The sequence below is a fragment of the Oreochromis aureus genome, linkage group 3, assembly GCF_013358895.1.
Source record: "Oreochromis aureus strain Israel breed Guangdong linkage group 3, ZZ_aureus, whole genome shotgun sequence".
Lineage (NCBI taxonomy): Eukaryota > Metazoa > Chordata > Actinopteri > Cichliformes > Cichlidae > Oreochromis > Oreochromis aureus.
Genome location: NC_052944.1, coordinates 31,569,454 through 31,576,245, shown reverse-complemented (window position 1 = coordinate 31,576,245; position 6,792 = coordinate 31,569,454). Strand labels below are relative to the sequence as shown.

General features: G+C 38.7%; 1 pseudogene; it reads right to left on the bottom strand.

Annotated features, from left to right (window-relative positions):
• Positions 1–355: 355 nt before the first annotated feature.
• LOC116319486 lies at positions 356–6,303 on the bottom strand (annotated as a pseudogene).
• Between the last annotated feature and the right edge of the window lie 489 nt (positions 6,304–6,792).

Genomic DNA, 6,792 nt, shown 5'->3' with positions numbered 1-6,792 from the left:
ATTACTCGTTACTTGAAAAAAGTAACAACATTACAAGTAACGCGTTACTGCCCATCTCTGTAGGCATATATTGCTATATATAATGTAAAGGAGTAAGCTCACTTGCTTTGTATAAATACAATTACTAGAATTGCTATGAGCATTACTATGAATCAGACAGGAAAAATCTACACAGAAATTATTTATATATGACTTCAACTTAGTGTTTCATCAGTACTGGTGATATGAAAAAGAAAACATGGTGTTTTTGTGCATTTACTGAATTTTTGGCAAAATAGTTTTAAAGGAGTACAAAAAAGGTTTTAAGTCATAACTATTTCTAACAAAAACTATGCATCACAGTTTATACTGTGTCCTCTCCTTTCCTATGGACTTGTTGGATCCTTGGTGCTGGAGAAATAAACTCTCTGCACGCCATCGTCAGCACCTGAAATGACATGAGTAACAATTAAATCAAAGTAATGCATAATAATTGCACATAAACCTTAAGATGGTGTAAGTAAAACCTGATTGGCAGATGAAGTTGAGGTTCTCCTCACAGGGCTGGTCCTGCCAGAGGAAGTGGTCCGTGCTGGCCATGCCTCCACAGGTGCTGGAGTAGCTGTCAGGAACAAAATCTTGTGGCCAATTTAAGAAATTCATGGAATATCCAGACATCCAGAACCACTCGTCTCCTCTGAGAGATCTGTTGAAGAGAAAGTAGTGGACAGATGTAAACTGAATGGAAATGGCTTCTGTAGAATAGGGAGCACCTGTTTATATTGAGTTTCACAAAAGCTACATGATTGATATTTATCTTTAAAATAACAATGTATATAACTATGTTTTAAATAATCTGGTCAGAAAGACACAAAAATTTTTTCTAAATTCTCCAAGCTGAAGGTTGGCCTTTCAGGTGTAATTTTCAAAATTCTTGTTTGTGGATTAAATATTGTAGCATAAATAAACTGCCCCTCTTGTGTTACAGCAGTTGTGTTGTTGTTTGGGACAGGCAGCAATGCAAATGAGAAACACAAGAACACAAAGCATTTGACTTAAAGATCTTCATTTTTCCTAAATTCAAATCATTAAGGTAGGGCATCTGACCTCTTGGTATTTTGCAGGAGTGTAAAATTAGGTCATATGCCTGCTTTATTGATAGTAAAAAAAATAGCCTCTATGATCTGCAATTTGATAAATGATCAGAAAATGGGTAAATATTTTCCTTTTTGTAGGCATTCTGGGGTAGAGCAGGGCATCTACGGTTGGTGGTTTGATCCCTGGCTCCCCCTGGTCTACATGCCAAAGATCCTTGGGGAAGATATTAATTCTAAATTGCCCTCTGATGCACCCATCAGATTATGGATGTGAGTTTGTAAGCACTTAAAATCATAGAAGAAAGTGCTTGGGTGAGTGTGGCGTGTTGTGTAAAGCACTTTGGATACTTCAGGAGAATAGAAAAGTGCTGTATAAGAATCAGTCCATTTGTCAGAAATGGTTTCTTCTTTGAACCACTTGTAGAGATTTTCATTCAATCGTACGTTGTTTGCTTCTCTTTCAGGCTTTTCTTGTTGTTTCTTTCTCCATTTATTTGGTTCTTTCTTCTGTTTCTTCGTTGTCATTTGATATTTATTTCTAGTTCTTTGATAGATTTTTCCATTTCATTTGTGATTGGAGAGCTTCGTCCTCTTATTTATATTATGTCCTGCTCATTCTTTAATCTGTGATGTACATCAACTAAATGTATCTATAGCTATCAGTACCTGCGCAGTCCCAGCCAGACGTGGTCTGTGAGGGAGAAAGGAATGAGGCCCAGCAGCTGCTCCAACTCGCTTTGCTCCTGTTGGCTGTGAAGGCTGAGCAGGTCCCAGTAATAACGTCTACAGTACATCAGAGCATCAGACCAGCAGAGCCTCTCTCCCACCACCGTCACGTTCCTGCCACCAAGCTGCACACTCACAGGCGGAGGAGGGGTGGGAGGAGGTGGAGAAGTCGTTGGAGCAATGATAACGTCTGGCACTGTAGTGAAGAATGGTTTTTTTTATTATTCGGTTTGTTTAACCCATATTTGGTGGTTTTGTTTCCTTTTTATTTAAACACGTTAAATTGCAATAGTCTGAAGTGAAATTGGACAATGAAAGCTAAAAAGTCAGCGAAGTCCATTAAATGAATCTGGTCCTATTTACAATAGCAAATATGAGAAAAAGGCAAAACATCAGAAAATTTTACAATGATAATTTAAACACACACAACCAAAGAACTTCTAGGACTAACACCCAAAGACCCTACCAGATAGAAAAGCAAACACCTCCACACAGGGTTGTGAAAGCCTTTTTTCCTGGTATGATCACATTGACGTAGCGACCTTCCATTTCATTACACTGGAATGTGTATGTTGGTGTACCATCTAATGATGTGATCATGCCACAACTGATGGATTTGGAGAAAAAACAAAGAAAAAGATAGTTTTGATTTATAATCGATGTTCAAACATTGCTGTCTTGTTTTTTAAATAAGGAAAAATATTTTAATTTGTGTTTATGGAGAAATGTTCCATTTATCAGAAATCATGTCTCACTTGGGGTTTTGGTTACCATTTTATTCCAGTGAGTTCCCGATCAGGATCTGTGAATAGAATAGAATAGAATAGAATAGAATAGAATAGAATAGCCTTTATTGTCATTGTACAGGGTACAACGAAACTGGAGTGCCACTCCCTTGGTGCAAAATGCAATAATAAATATAAATGTAAAATATAAAAGGTACAATAAAACAAACGTAAGTACTTCCAAAAGTAAGTATGATATTTACAGGATAGCAGCATTAATATAATGATAGTATGAATAGCAGCATAATATAATGACAGTGACAGTATGGTATGGCTAAGCAGGTTCAATTGTTTTTGTGCTTATTTACTATGGTGATAGCTCTGGGAAAGAAGCTATCCCTGAATCTGTTTGTCCTGGTTTTATGTGACCTGTACCGTCGGCCTGACGGTAATAGTTCAAACAGTTGATTGCTGGGGTGAGAATGGTCCTTGATGATATTGCCAGCTCTGCTGAGGTACCGAGAGTTTGCAATGACCTCCAGGCTGGGCAGAGAGCAGCCAGTGATCTTCTGGGCTGTGTTGTGCCCCAAGAATCCTTTCAATATCAGCATCCTGTCTGTTGATGATGGTGACAGCACTGACTTTATAGACAGCCAACAAGTCTACTCTCCACCAGGGACCCACCTCTTCTAAAGTTCAAGAACAGCATCTTATGTTGAGGTCACCATTTCTGCATCCATCGACACCTTTTGAAGGCCCCAACATTGGCCAATACCAAATGGATGACTGTATTGTTTGTTTGTTTAAAGCCACGTTTGAAAGCGGCTCCACTAAAGTGTTAAAAAGAACAAACAGGTATGAATCAGTATCAGGCAGATGTGTTTCAGTAGATCAGATCCAGTCACTTAAAGCTCTACCTGCTGGGGCAGCATACACCTCCACTTCACACAGGGTGAGAGTCTTCTTCTGTCCAGGAAGAAACACGTTCACAAAGCGACCCTCCATGCTGGCTCCATCACACCGGTATGTGTAGGTTTTACCTGCTTTGATATGTGAGATGGAAGCACACCTGACAGCAGAAAGTGTGGGGGCAGCATTATGTTAGTATTGTGGACTTCCAGTTAAGGAGGTAACATGAAGTCCTGAACTAGTCCTGTGGTGGATAAAATGTATATTCTAATCTCTGAAACATTGCTGTCCAATTTATTCTAAAATAAAACAAACAAAGAAAAAAATCCCAATGAATGTTGACTGATATAAATTCTCATCATCACCTGGGATTATTGTTTCCATTGTTCTCCAGTGAGTTTCCTATTCTGATCTCAGCTCCATCCAGTCTTTCAGCACAGCAGTCTCCTCTGTTGGTGACTTTTACAGCAGTGACTGTAAAGCTTCGCTACAGGTCCACCCTCCACCAGGGGTTGGTCTCGTCTTCAGCCGTGTGGCTACAGAACCCATTGCTATAGAACGAGTTCCGTCTGCCATCGATGGCTTTGGACGCCGTGGCAACAGAGAGTGTAGATGACTGGGTAGCTTCTCCTTTGAGTGCCACATTGGGTAATGGGTATCCTTGAAGGAAAACCAAGGAGACAATAATTTCTTTTGGTTGGCCTGTCACACCCCTTATTGATATAAATAATAATAAAAAAAAAGAATCATTATAATGTTTTTAGTAATAAAAAGCAGCCTGACATGAATGCCGTCATGTGTTCTTTGACTCAGTGAATTACAGTCTTTTTGTATCAGCATAGAATTAAAGGTGTTTACCGTAGTACACTTCAAACTCGCAGAGACTTAGGACTTTTGCACTTCCTGGTAGAAACACAGTGACATAGCGTCCCTTCATAGAGTTACATGGAAAGTAAAACGCTTGTCCCTTGGGAATGTGAGAGATGACGGCACACCTGTGTATGAAACAGTCAAAAAGAGAAAAGTATAAGACTGAAAATAAATAAGTCCTACTGATATGATGATTATTGACTTATGGACATAGCTCAAGCTCTTTCACCTGATACTTTCAGGGTCACTGATTGTTGTAGAATTTCCGATCCAGATTTCAGCACCATCCAGCCTGTTTTCCAAATCCTGTCTATTGGTTATCATTACAGTCCCAATCGTATAGACATTTACCAGGTCTACCCTCCACCAGGGATCAGATTCTACATTGGTAAGTGTGCAAGACCCACTTTGATAGTTTGCATCTCTGTTTCCATCAACTGCCTTACCAGCAATACCCACAGAGCCACTGGATGAAGATTGGACAGCTGTTTGTTTCAGTGCCAGGTTGTGAAGAAGTTGACCTAATTGATTAGAAAAAATTTAACTATTAATAAAAGCAGAGAGGGCCATATTTATATTTTCACTGGGAGCAAAAAAAATAAATAAAATAAAATCAGAATCTTATTGATCTCAGCTGTCATGGTGTTTCTGATAGAAACCCATGTTAAGTCTGCACTTTCGTTTTATTACGAATGTAACTGTTCCATCATTGGATCATCACTGGAAAAAAAAATCTTTATTTTAAAATTTTCTTTCTAACTCACATGTGGTAGTTTGCACAAGTTTGCACTTAGTAAATGTGGACCAGAATGTGTTGATCACAGAAGAAAAGTTTACCTACCAGTATTCCAGATGTTAATGTTAACATGATGGAAATGCCTGTTGACATATAGACATTTAAAAGATGAAAAAAACGGAATTTGTGTGAATATGTGAATGATGTGCACATTAAATGCCATCATCTTCATTTTAAGTTTGTTCCTTTTTTTCAAGAAAGTTTAAGATACTTTAACTTACCAATGAAGCTCTGACTATGAGTCCCACTCATGGCTTTAGAAAGTATCCAAGTCAAATGTATTATGGCATTAATTAAAATGCAGTAATTACTGATACACCAGCTGGCAGGTAGACTGACTTACTGTCTCTGTAGTTTTCTTCTAAGCACTACCAATCTTATACTATACTCCCCTATTTGTTTTGATATACTAGAAAATGCAAATTTTTAGTCAGTAATGTTTGCATGAATGACAACACAGCCAAACTGGTATCTTCTTCTTCAGACCAAAACTTTCCACTGCATGTTTCTACAATTCAATGTTCAAATATTTTTGTTTTTTTTTATATTTTTCCACTTGCCTTATTACACATTTTAATTCCTTTCACTGATCATTACTTTCAAAGACACATACGCTTCACAAACAACCTTCCTCCTCCATGTTTGACAGTTGACACCACACACTGTGGAACCATTCTTACTCGACGGCGTACAAACATCCTGCATTATGAACCAAAGATTTCAAATTTTCATTCATCAGTCCATAATACCTTCTTCCAGTCTTCAGTAGTCCAATGGCAGTATTTCATGGCCCAGGCAAGCCTCTTTGCTTCTTCCTGCGAGAGTTGGCCCCAGCTTCTGAGTGCCTTTTGATGGTGAAGGAAACCATACTCCCTGACATCTTGACTTTCTATGCAATTCCTCTGTAGGAAAGAGCTTCATTTTTAAGTGTCATGAATGTCTGTCTCTCTTACATCGTTAATTGCCTTTTTGACTCATGTTATGCTAAATGCTAAATGTTTGCATTACCAGTGTACTGTTGTGGCGACTAAATTTAGATGATATATTTCACATACTAAAAGGCAATATTTAAACCAAAATCACGATCTGCTGTTAATAGTAACCTGCTGTCTTAACCCAGACATGCAAAAATGAAAAATGGGACTAAAAATTGGCCCCAAACACGTGTCTTAAAAACACAATGAATCCCCCTGTACCCCATGGCTGGCCACTCTGCATTTTATTATAATTTTCTGCTTTACTATTATTTTTCAGTTTCTGCTATATTTTATGTATAAAAACATTTGTTGTGGAAGTTTCCATTTAATAAAGCCTGCAGACATACGGTGAGCGGTAGCTAACATCCTTTAATTAAAAAAGGACAAAACCCCAAGCTTGGCGAGAGAAGCTGTCATCGCGGGACAAGACGATCAGCAGAGGCTACCTTCACACTAGCCCGGATAGATTTGAAAACGGTGTTTTCGTCTGAAAATGCTCCGCATCCACACTAGCGTTTTCAGTTGTTTTCACAGAGTTTTGCGTCCCTCATTGAAATGGCCGAAAACGCTTACGTTCCAGTACTGCGCATGCGTGAAACGCAAGACGATTCGGCCTGCCTCATTTCTGTCTGCGGTTTATTTACTTTCCGGCTCTTTGAAACGTCGCGGCAAAATTTCGAGGAAAAGCACCGAGTGTTTTAAATGGACTAACA